Source organism: Loxodonta africana, chromosome 2, assembly GCF_030014295.1.
Source record: "Loxodonta africana isolate mLoxAfr1 chromosome 2, mLoxAfr1.hap2, whole genome shotgun sequence".
Lineage (NCBI taxonomy): Eukaryota > Metazoa > Chordata > Mammalia > Proboscidea > Elephantidae > Loxodonta > Loxodonta africana.
The window spans coordinates 146,063,842-146,076,509 of NC_087343.1; the positions used below are offsets into that span (position 1 = coordinate 146,063,842).

Here is a 12,668-nt window from a genome sequence, read left to right on the forward strand (position 1 = left end):
TTAGGCCCAGTGTTAGTGATTTAGCTCTAAATGGCCCCCTTCTGGGGTCAGTCGAATCACCACGTCTGGCCACCAGCCCTGTTTCAAAGCCCAGTGAGAACCCTGTCCCAGCTCCCTGATGCCTGAGGGAGACAAATTCGGCCAGGGAGACCAAGTTCCTGTCCTCCAGTGTGCAGTGGTAGCAAATGTGGGGGGGGCTCCCTTTGAGGGACCCATGGTCCCCAAAGCATCACCCTCCTGACCTCCTAAAGCTAGAGTTCAGAGACACGCCTCTTTCTGAGTCAACCACCAGGGGGCGCCTGTGTCTAGCCCTGGTCTCTGCACCAGAATCACTGGGAGCAGAAAAGGCTGTGAAAGAGGCCAGCCACCTGGTCACCCTGTGGTCAGGATAAGCAGTGAGTGAACCCACTGTAAGTGGTCAACCTCCCCACCCTTGCCTTACCACACACCCTAAAGTTTTTATTCTACCCCCATTTCTTAATAAGAACATTGAACGGTTTTATTATTATTATCATTAAAGCAACTCATGCTCAATTCAGGAAATGTGTACTTTGGATTTTTTTTTTTTCCTGCATGTTTCAAGATTTCCTGAGATTAGGGCAGATGGCTTCTAAATTCTTTGGGCTATGGGGTAGAGGAAGTAGCTCAAATGGTCTGGGAGACCTAGACAGGCCCCTGCTTCTCTGAGCCTCACTTTCCCCTGTTCAGGGGGCCTAATGATCTTCTGAGCCTCTCTGAGCCATAACAGTCTGGCTTTCTTCAGTGCTCAGGGAGAGTCCCAGGAATGGTGGGACAGAGGAAGGTCACCCCAGCCTCTGCTCCACAAAACCCACCAACTCCCTGCCTCCCTGCCTATCCCTCTCGCTTGCTCTTCAGTGGTCAGCTCTACCCCATCCTGAGACCCTCCCTGACCGCCCTGGTCCTCACTATTCTCTACTCAGAGGGCTCCTACAACTTAGAGTGTCTGCCATTCAGGGCACTAACTGCATCACACCTTGTCTACACGATGCTCTCCTCTGGCTTCTCACTGACTCTCAACCATTCTCCAGTGCTCTGGTCCCAGTGGTGAACAAGACAGGCCCGGCTCTCGCCCTCATCACAGCTGAGTTCCAAGGCTAGCAAGGCCTGGGGCATCGTCGGGACTTTCTGTGGTTGCAAAGGAAAAGCCAAGACAGCATTTCCCATGCTGGGGTGCAGGCACACTGTGGGCCTGTCCCATCAGCAAGTCCCACAATCAAAGGGGTTTTAATTGCTTAAAACCCAGCAGATCTGAATCTTTTCCTCGAACACACAACCAACTGGTTAGCAGTGCAGCCACACAAGCATGAGTGGCTCAGGGGCCAGCCAGATCACAATTCATTATTTTATAGGGAGAGGAGCTGGACTAAAGAGCTTTGAGACTTCTGTCCTTCCCAGTTTGGGGTCCTGGGTACAGGGCTGAGCAAGGGGCAGAGGGCATTCCTCTGACTCCAAGGCGGAGGAGGAAATTCAGGTTAATCTCTGAGGGCCTGGTGGTTCCTCAGCAACCCCATTCCTGCCTTTCCAGAAACCAAAGGCCAAATGCTGGCCCCAGAGCCAGATGGAAGGGCCATCGTGACCCCAGTCTGGACCTAGGCTTGAGGCCTAAAATCCACCTCAAGGAGCAAGTTTCTGTAGGCCAGCCTGCTGCAACTGGGGAAACCCCCACCCTGGTCCCAAAATGAATCAGGTGAGCAGAGGTGCCCACATCTTACTGGGATCGGCAGAGCAGCTCCTGCCTTGTGCCCGTTTTGCCAGGGCATTATAGGCCCCAGGAAGTGAGGTGACTTGCTTATGGTCAGAGGGCTCAGCTGTGCTGGGAGCAGCCCTGGGATGGGGAGGATGTTGGAGGGCAGGGAATGGACACATCACTGCACGGAGGGACCTATACGTGCTGAAGCTGCCTTCTAGAACAAGAAGACGAGTCACTGTTTAAAGGGGCGCCCTCTCTCCACTGCTGCCCTCAGAGTTTGGTCCGCCCTAGGACACCCTCAGGCCTGCTGGGGACAGGGATGCGGAGGCCAGGTATGTGTGGGAAGTTACTCTTAAACCACCCCCCTCCTACCTGCTCCATGCTTAAGCTTCTTCCAAAATCATAGGTGGGAGGGAAAAAAAGAAGAGGAGAAAAGATCTAAAATTACAAAAACAAGATACAATTTGACCAGGAGCGGGAAACCCTTTTAGATGTCACTAGCACGTTTTTTTTTTTTTTTAGCAGAGCAGTGAAGAAAAAGTAAAAGCAGCAAAGCTGACAAGGAAAACCTTGTCACAGTCATCAGCAGAGGCCCATCGCTGGCCTAAAAGTGAAGAGAAGCACTTTCACATCTGCGGCTTGGGTGCTGGCTCCCCGGGCCCAGCCCCGCCACCCTCAGGCACAGGACAGATCCCCAGGCAGAGGCATGAGAGGGCGGAAGGCCCCCAACCCAAACAGCTCTTTGGCAGTCTGTCTCCAGTACAGAGTGCCATTCCCCTAGACAGGGCAACGGTCTGGTGCCCCCACCTCTGTGACTGTGGCTTGGACCTGTCTGACCCATCTCCCTTGCAGAGAGTTCCTGAGGGCACAGAACTTTCTAGTCCCAGAACCCCAGAGGGACCAGGGAAGAACTTTCTATATGAATATACAGCCCTGAGCATCCCCAGGACCGCTCATCAGAAGCCCTGGCAGCCAATACACCAGAGGACCCAGCAGGCCCAATAAGAGGAAGACCATCTCTGGGGAGCACTTCTCAGGGTACCTGCTGTGCCCCATTATCCTCACACAAGGAAAGGGAGACATCTCTGTGGGCTACAGAGCTAGAGTAAATCAGGAGCCCAAAGCCCGGGGTTTGAGCTGTGTAACCTTCAGTGAGTCACACACTTTTCCTCTCTGAGCCACAGTTTCCTCATCTGTAAAATGGGGTTAAGAGAGACATACCTCTCAGGGTTGTTGGAAGGATCAGATGAGATAACATTGGTTTTATAAACAGCAAAGTGCTGTGCAACTGCCCAGAGTCATTCTTGGGACCAACAAGTATTTGCTGGACATTCACTCTGTGCCAGGCCCTGGCTTGGCCAGGGAACACAGCCACCAACAGGACAGAGGAGTCCAGCTGGGACAGAATAGAAAATGGGAGTGAGCAGGACACCCTGGGCCCACAGTCCCCACCCATGCCTACACAGACTAGGTAGGGAACCCAGGTCTCCTTGCCTCTGTCCCTTCCTTGGTCCTGGAGGCTGGCAGGGTGGCCCAGCTCCCTCGACAATGTCACCACCAGCCCCCTACCTGCCCAGCCCAGAAACCCTGCTCCTTCCAGGACCCCATGTAGGAGGTTACTCAGCTGGAGGAAGAAGGGCTGCAATTTGTAACCAGAGTCACAGAGCAACGTGTCCACAAATTAGTCAGAGGGATCTGTCCTGGAGGGCAGCAGCCATGGGAGGGGTCTTCTAGCCTGAGGGAAGCTCCCCTTTTCTGAGCCTTCATGCTCATCTGTTGTTGCCCTGCTCCATTGGGCACCTCATCTTCCTGGAGAGGCTGCAAACCCGGGAGCGGCAGAGTCAAGTAAGTGGTCGAGAGCTCAGGGTCTGGAGGCCGATTGTCCTGAGTATAAACCTTAGCTCTGCCTCTCACCAGGTGTGTGACCCTGAGCAAGGCACTTGACCTCCTGGGGTTCAGTTTCTGTAATATTAGTAATTCCAACCTCAGAGGACTGTTGTGAAGACAAAGTGAGGTAATCAATGTAAAGCTCCTTTCATAGCACTAGGCATAGATGTGTTCCTCGATTAATATCTATTGAATAAACATTTATAAAGCACTTAAAACAAAAACTTATCGCCATTAAGTCAATTCTGACTCATAAAGACCCTATAGGACAGAGTAGAACTGCCCCACAGTGTTTCCAAGGCTGTAATCTTTATGGAAGCAGACTACCACATCTTTCTCCCGTGGAGCAGCTGGTAGATTCGAACCACCAACCTTTTGGTTGGCAGCCTAGTGCTTAACCACTGTGCCAGTAGGGCTCCTTAAAGAAAAAAAAAAAATTTTTTTTTTTTCTTAGATAGTACTTACTATAGACCCAGTCGCTACTGGGTGGTACAAATAGTTAAGCACTGGACTACTAACCAAAAGGCTGGCAGTTCAAATCCACCCAGAGGTGCCTCAGAAATAAGGCCTAGTGATCTGTTTCCAAAAGGTCACAGCCTTGAAAACCCAGTGGAGCAGTTCTCCTCTGCACATGGGGTAGACATGAGTTGGAATCCACTCAACAGCAACTAACAATAACAATGGACCACAAACTGTTCCAAGTACTTTACAGTTAATCCTCACAAGAACCCAATAAGATAGGTATTATTATCATTCCACTTTACTTATGAGAAAACCAAAGCACAGAAAGGTTAAGTGATTCGGCCAAAGTCACACAGCTACCAAGTGGCACAGCCAAAACTGAAATCCAGGCTCTCTCTTCTCCTGCTCCCCATCTTTCTCCTTCCAGTCCCTAGTTTTAGAAGAAGTTGAAGCAAGTGAGGGGAAAACTTGCTTAAGAGCAAGCCCTGCTTCCCAGTGTTTGCCCTCCCTGACCCCAGCAGGCCTGAGGCGGAACATGGACACAGAATGGGCTCCAGGCTCCATGTTGCCAGCCACTGAACTAAGCTACCTCCCCCCAAAACGTAGGCATTGTTGTTACAAGTCCCCCTTGAGCTTGGCCTCTTACAGGTATTCCCTACCCCTCCAGCCTCCAGTCCCAATTTGGAGCCAGAAGTGTCCACACCGTTGCCCCCACACTCACCTCTGAGGCTGCCGTTGGTCAGGTTCCTGCAGAGGAATAAGCTGAACCAAGTGAGGGGCAGAGCCGCACAGGAAGTATGAAGGACTGTCCACAGCCTCTAAGGAGCCGCAAGGCCGGAAATCCCCTCAGCAGCTTCCCTCACCAGGGAGCCCCCAGCCTTTGCTCACACACCTCTGGTGACAGGGAGCTCACTGCCTTTGGTCGCAGCCTGGACAGGCCACGGTTGGGCAGCTCAGACTGGTAGACAGTGCTTCCTCAAGCTGAGATGAAATCTCTCCATGTAATTTCCTCCCATTAGTCCCGTCTCTGCCCTCAGGCCCCACAGGGTGAGCTGGCTCCCTCTGGCTGGCCTGCAGACATCTGGAGATGGCCATCTCTTGGCAGGAGTCTCCACTCAGGCCAAACGCCCTGGCTGCCTCTGCCCAGCCTCAGATGACAGGGTTCCTGGTGACTTCCCCACTCTGGTCCCCCTCTCCACCCATGACCAGCAGGATTGCAAGGACAGCTGCTTGCTCTGACAGCCTCTGCGAAGCACCTCTGTGGGACTGGGCCTGAGCTGGGAACAAATAATAATAATTGACAATAACCACCACTTAGCAAGTACCTACCCTGCACCAGACACTGTGTTAAGTACTTTACAAGCATGAACTCATTCCAACTTCCCAGCTCTTTGAAACAGGTATTATTATTACCATCACTTAACAGATGAGGAAGGAAGGCTCCAAGAGGGAGGCAACTTGCCCAAGGTCCCACCTGCAGTGCGTGAGTGGAGCAGATGGAATTCACATGCAGGCTGTGTGGGTTTCAAGCCCAGTTCTTGACCACCGGGAGACAAAGACATAGCAGTTGGACAGGAGACTCACCTACAGGAAACGGAGATCCTTACAGCTCAGGATAAATTGAGATGCTCCAATCCTAAGGGCAATAGGGGTCCAGAAAGGAGAAAGATCCCTGTGGATCCAGGTAGATGGGAAGGTTTCCTGGATGAGGGGAGACCCCAGATGAGCCTTGAAGAAATAAAAGCATCTCAGATACTTCAGAATTCTCAACTGACAAACAAATTAGAATTGCCCCTAGGGGTCTGAAGAATAAGCTGGACCTTTACACAACATCTCCACCCCATGAGCAGCAGGCACTCATTCAGGACTCACAATATCCTGGGTCTATATTAGCACTGGAGCCCTAGTGGTGTACTGGTTAAAGAGCTCGGCTGCTAACCAAAAGGTCAGCAGTTCAAATTCACCAGCCACTCCTTGGAAAGCCTATGGGGAAGTTCTACTCTGTCCTATAGGGTCACTGTGGGTTAGAAACAACTCAATGGGCTTCTTTTTTTTTTTTTTTTTTATGTTAGCACTCAGCAGGGGCACAGATGAAGGGTCCATGATCCCAAGAAACTGAGAATCCAAGAAGATAGGAGTGAGGCCTGGTTAAAGTTGTGGTGAGCGGTTTGGGGTTCAAGTTTGATGAGCTATTGTTAATGTCCCCTGTATCAAAGATACAAATTAGAAATACCTTTCCCAGCAGCCCAGCATATTTTGGATAAGGAATGCCCCTTCCTGTTCCCTGAAATCAGAGGCACCAGCATTCCTCAGATTTTCAGAGGAATCATGCTTTTTTTTTTTTTTTTTAAGAAACTCATACATGGAAAAATAGTTCTATGGTCAAATCATTTTGGGAGATGCTTGGTTGAAGGAGGCTAGACAAGGTTTCTCTGGTGTAGGACTTCCCAGAGCTTTTACTGGCTGTGTGCGTTAGGACTGGCAATGGCTACAAGACATGGCACAGGTGCCCTTCAAATCCTACCCACCCATCATGTTCTGATTCTCCTTACACCCACCACTCCAGCTGCTCTGGGCTGGGGGATGGGTGAAGCCGGAACTAAGAGAAGGGGCACCCTCCAGGGGGCACTGAACCAGGAAAGCTTTGAAGCCCACTTCGAGATGGTAGATTATCCACCAGGGAGGTGGTCTGTTCCAGGAAAAGCGTCAAGTTGGGAGAGCCAGTACCTGGAAAGGGAGTTCTTGGGGGAGAATGTCCCAGGCAGTGGTGGAGGGTGGGGAGGTGACTGTAGGAATTTAGACATGAAGACCTGCCGTTCTGGGCAAGGCTCAATGAATGGGCAAACTCTTCATCAGAATCCTGATTCGCCTAGGCCCCAGGGACCCTATGGGGTCAACATCCACCATAACCCAGATTACGGGCTACTGCCTCACCTAAAGAGCCCTCTGTCTTCTCTTAATCTCATTTGTCTCCTGGGCTGGCCTTATTCCTCCAGGAAGCTCTCCCCAACTACCCTGCATACAACAGCCATGTTTCTGAACCCCGAGCTCCCGGAACCTCTACTTGGCCTGACGTCTCCACAAGATGGCAAGCTCCTTTACGGCAGATACTTGGGCCTGGTACCTCCTCTCTGGATTCTAAGTGCTCACTGCTGTGAATGATTCATCTACCCATCCGTCCACCCATCCATCTTTTCAGTCAGCCATCCAAAAATTCCTGAGCACTGTAGTTTGCCACCCCTTGGAAACCCTATGGGGCAGTTCCACTCTGTCCTGCAGGGTCACTATGAGTCAAAATCGACTTGATCACAGTGGGTTTTTTGTTTTTTTTTTTTTAATAGTCTGCCAGCTCTGTGCAGCTGAAATGACACCTACCAAAGCCCTTAGGGCCTGTCTCAAAAAGAGATGTCTGCTGGTGCTTTCCCAGTAATACATTCCTAACTCAAGCTGTGTGGGGCTATCCCCATACCCCAAACAGAGGCTAATGTGGGTACATTCATCAGTGAAGCTGCAGGTGACTCCCAGACGGTTGGCCTTTTTTGTCTCCTACTGCCTTTTGCATTTTGGTCTGCACCTTTGGTCTCATCACCTTTGGCCCCCCACTCCATCCCTGGAGCTAGGTAAGGAGTACCTGCAGTCTTCAGATGATGACACTGGGACTCAGAGAAGGCAGAGGACTTGCTTGAGTTCACCCAGCATGCTAGTGATGGAGCTGGGACTAGGACACAGGCCTTCCCCCACCAAGCTCTTGGGAGACCAGTGTGCCTGGTGGCACAGTGCCTGGCACACGGCCGTCACTCCAGGCTTGCTTTGCTGCTGACGCCTTGGTGTCTCTGACTCCAGACCCCTTCGGGTAGAAACCCAGGGTTATTTTTCCCTCCTGCTGCACGAACCCCAGGCCCATTCATCAGGAACAATGGCTGGCACCGTGTGGAAAATTAGCCCGTGGGAAATTGTAATAACAAGGCCTCTGAGCCTGTGGGGCAACACTCCTTGTAATTTCCCACCATCACTCTTCAAGCCAATTTGGCCAAACTTCCTTAGGGTTTCCTCAGGAATAACGATCTTCTTGCTCCATTATTAAGTTTCAATTTTAAGAATAATTCTTGGTTATTGCACAAAGTCCGGAGGGAAGACCCCACCGAAGATTACAAAGAAGGGAAAAAAAAAAAAAGACCCCATGCCCTTCTTGCTTCATTTTAAAAGCAGCTGCCTGGTGCTTGGACCATCACAGCAATTGCGTGTCTTTGCCACTATGCAGGTCACAACCACCCACACGCACACATGTAGACCCACAGACACACACAGGCACACACACCCTGAAACTACACAGTTTCCAGATAGTGCACTGTGCTTCTAATAACAAACCACAGTCTGCCTCTTGGACCTGTGACTGGGCTTTGCCCTGAAAGAGAAGGCTCCATGGGAAGTGCTCTTACCCCAGCCGGCAGCCCAGCCTCCAGGCAGCTTTCAGCAAGCCCCAACAGGATGCCAGGCAGGCGGGCAGGCGGGCAGGCAGGAAGAGACGCAGCTCTGAACCTCTCCCCGCTGTAATTTACTAAATCCATCTGGGGCTCCTTTGAGCCATTTTCTGGAAATGCTACATTTCAAGGGTCTCCCTGTTAGAAAAGGTCACGGAGTTCACGTAGGCCTTTCATGTTAAAAGAACTTGAAAGAAAAGGAAAGGAAATGTATATTTTCAGCCTTAGCTGTGATTAAGTGGGCTCAGGCCATGAGAACATTCAGATGATTTACATGACGTTACATGAAGAGCCAATTAGCCTAACAACTTCCGAAAAATATCTAGCTCAAGAGCACCCATTATTCGAGCACTTGGAATGTGCCAGGCCTTGTGCTAAGCTCTTTACTAGGATACAATGACTCAACTTGGCTCTAACAGTGCCAGGCAGGCTTGGGTCTGATACCCATTTCACCCATGAGGAAGATGAGGCTCAGAGAGGGTCAGTGATTTGCCTGGGGTCTCACAGCTAGGAAATGACAGGACAGGGATGGTAACTCAGGTCTATTCAACTCTATTCAGCTCTATTGCTCTGACTTTCAACCCTCAAGAGCCCCGACTATGTCCTTCATCCAGCATCTGAGGACAGCTCATATTCACCTGGTTCATTTGCATGGAGATGAAGTCTCATTACCAGCTCTAACCCTGGGCTGGATGAGGGCAGAAGACTCTGGGACTTCCCTACAGCTGGTCCTGGTCCCAAAGCTCCCTGGTCACCTTCGGGGGGCAGCCACAGCAGATCCCACTTACCACCCCATGGAAGAGACCCAAGGAATCCCAGGGTCTATTGTCTCTGTAAGGAACCCTGGTAGTACAGAGGTTAAGCACTTGGCTGCTAACCAAACGGTTGGCAGTTTGAACCCATCAGCTGCTCTGCAGGAGAAAGATGCGGCAGTCTCCTTTAGTAAAGATTACAGCCTTGGAAACCCTATAGGGCAGCTCTGCTCTGTCCTATAGGGTCACTTTGAGTCAGAATCAACTCGATGGCAATGGGGTTTATTGTCTATCAAATCTGAGTCAGTGCCCAGAGCAGGCACCCTAGGGTGGGCCCAGGAGAGAAATGGTACAAGTTAAGGTCTGTCTAGATCAAGATAGAGGCTCTGGATCCTTTCATCCAGATAAGGGCTTGGCCTATTCCATAAAGTCCATCCAGGGACGTTCCTCAATCCTCCTGCTGGCCGCTGCATACAACATGAGCCACTCAGAAAGTCCGGGCTTTATTAGTAACAGCTCGTCCATCAGCATTTGTCTGCCATGACCACAAAGCAGGCTCACCCTGGAATTTTAGGGGTCATAATGGAACTCTAGATCATGGTAGTTAGGATGTGGGCACAGGAGTCAGATTTCCCAGGCTTGGAATTCTGACTTCCTTACTTAGAAGCTGTGCAACCTTAAGTGACTTACTCAACCTCTCTGAGCTTTGGTTTCTTCATTTGTAAAATGGGGATAATAGTCCCTACGTCATAGGGTTGATGGAATCATTAAATGAGATAATGTGTGTGAAGTTCTTGACGTGATGCTCTGGACATAGTAACCACTCAGTAAAATAAAGTCATTGTGTGGATGATAATGGTAAGGATGGGATCAGTGGTAATCAGGCAAGGAGCTCCTGAGGGGCTGTACCCACCTTTGGAGACAAAGCTCCTGTTCCTCTCTATCTCTCTAAGTCTTCCAGGCCCAGCTGAAGTCTGCCTCTTTCAGGAAGCCACCCTGATTACTCCAGCCCACATTGATATCATCATATCTGAGCTCCTTCTGCCACGGCCTGTATAGACTAGCTCAGCACCAAACTCTGCTCTAATAATTTCTCAAGCAGCCATGAACTCCTGGAGGGCAGGACACCCTCTTCTCCCCCTTCCCTCCCCATGGCCTGAGCCCAGAGTTAGATTCACAGTGGGTGCTCCCTCATCAGGCTTTTAGAGTGATTTCAGTGTGGCTGTGGATGCCTATGACTCAGCCCCCGCCTCCCTCCCTTTCATCTCCTTACACTCCTATTCTCCCTACTCACCCGTCCCCTCCCCAGACTTCATCCAGCAGGGCAAGGGGTTGGAAACTTGACCCCATTGAAGAGTGGTTCCCAGACTTTGGGACTTCAAACCCTATAAAATGTCCAAAGAAACTTGGGGGCGGGAGGATAAACAGAGTGGCCAAGTTTTTCTTTTGCCAAATAAGGATACTAAAAAATCTATTCCCACCATTATTTTAGGAAAGAAAGCTGTTTTCACACCAATAAAGCAGGGAGGCCATAATCTCTGATTAAAGGCTAACACTTTAAGGTGAATAAATTTAGCCTTATTGAAAAATAGACAAGCCTCACTGTTGCCCTGGCTTCTTAGCGTGCTTTTCTCCACGGACTGGAGAAAACTGATCCTCACTGCTTTGTGCCCACTGGGACCTCGTGGGGCTGGGGACCTCTATTCTGAAGGAGGCCCACACTGAGCTGGAATCACCCACAAAGACAGGAAGAGCCCAGAGCATTTTACTTTGGATTAGGCAGATCAGTCTTCCTGCTCGGTTTTTCCAGAGGAGGCTCATTCCAAAACCAGACCCTAAAGCCTCACGGGTTAAGGGATCTGGAAGCTGCAGAATGGGTGGGGGAGACCATGGGGCTCCTCCCACAGATCTTTCTCTCCTCCCAGTTCTGTGGGAACCCAGAGCTGGACCACGAAATCCACTGCTAGGCGGCCAGGGCAGTGTGGGAGCCCCAGCTTCCAAGCTGAAGGGTCTCCCTCTTAGCTTTTGACCCCAGCCTGGCTCAACGTGAATACCCGCAATCTGAGGGCATAGAGTGAGACAGAGCAGCTCTGATCCTGCTTCCTCATCTACAACAAGTGATTCCCTCTCTGTGCCCAGGCTTCTCTCCCAGCTGCTGAGGGCCCCATCCCAAGGCTCTTGGGGTTTGGGAGTGGCTTGGAACACAACCAAACCATGATGTGAGCTGCCTCTGTGTCCTGGGTCCAGTACCTCCAGGGCCCAGCTTCCTAGGGCTGAAGAAAGGTTGGAGCTCTTCAAGGGCTGTGCTCGGACCCCGGGCTGGCAGGGTTAGACTCCACAGAAGACTCACTGTCTGCCTCACCCTTGAGCCGCATTCCCACCTGGGACCTCTTTATAGGTCGCCTGCATACAGCGCGAACATAAGTATATTCCCCTCACATGTTCAGCTCCAGGAGCACGGCCAGGCTCTTTCATCCGCAGCCAGCCAGGCTGGGCCTGGACCAGAGGGACCGCGCGGCCCTTTTCCGGACAGGCTTTGCGCAGCAGCCGAGGTGGGCGGGGGGGCGGGGGGGTCCTGTGGGGCCTTGATTGGGAGAGGCGTCTAATTCGCACCCCCCACCCTCCCCATACTTTCCACCCCAATTGCTCTCTTGAGAGGCGGGAGAGTCTACACTGAATCCAGCACAGAAATCTGCTGGGAGGTTGAGGTTTACAGCCCTGCGATCCAAAAGGGCGGTGGCTGAGCCAAGACAACGCGTGTTGGGAGGCTCCGCGGACGCGCCCGCGCCCGCGCCCTGGGTGCCGTGTAGATGCTTTGGAAGTCTGACCAGGTTTCCACGCTCCGCGGGCTGGAGACCTTTCAGCCTAGGTCTCACCAGGGGCCGCCATGGACTTGGTAATGCAATTTCCCAGTTGAACTGGTGAACACGACGAACCCCGGGTTCGAATTCCGTGGCCCACGTGGCTGCTGGAAACCTCAGGTCCCAGGGCATGGAACTGAGTTGAGAGAGTCTAAGAGGGTGTGGGTAGGGGATCGGCTTGGGGTAAGGAGGAAGGTCCAGCCCGCCAAAGATGTGTGATATATGAGCCCTGCATACAACACGTGAGGGGAATATACTTATGTTCGCGCTGTGTGCAGGCGACCTATAAGGAGGTCCCAGACGGGAATACAGCTCAAGGGTGAGGCAGAGAATGAGTCTTCTGTGGAGTCTAACCCTGCCAACCCGGGGTCCGAGCACAGCCCTTGAAGAGCTCCAACCTTTCTTCAGCCCTAGGAAGCTGGGCCCTGGAGGTACTGGACCCAGGACACAGAGGCAGCTCACATCATGGTTTGGTTGTGTTCCAAGCCACTCCCAAACCCCAAGAGCCTTGGGA

The 12,668-nt window shown here is 51.6% G+C and overlaps 1 long non-coding RNA gene across 6 annotated transcripts in view; it reads right to left on the reverse strand.

Annotated features, from left to right (window-relative positions):
- The window catches only part of LOC111750868 (uncharacterized), a 59,093-nt gene that overhangs the window by 45,234 nt on the left and 1,191 nt on the right, over positions 1–12,668 (reverse strand). For 4 of the 6 annotated variants that reach the window (XR_002785926.2, XR_002785925.2, XR_002785924.2 and 1 more), the window contains exons 2-3: positions 5,645–5,788; positions 4,782–5,337 (exon numbers count right to left, since the gene is read on the reverse strand). This is a non-coding gene — a long non-coding RNA (uncharacterized LOC111750868). Of the gene's footprint in view, positions 1–4,781; positions 5,338–5,644; positions 11,808–12,668 lie in introns of those variants that run through there. The other 2 variants (XR_002785927.2, XR_010319328.1) reach the window with 2 other exon arrangements.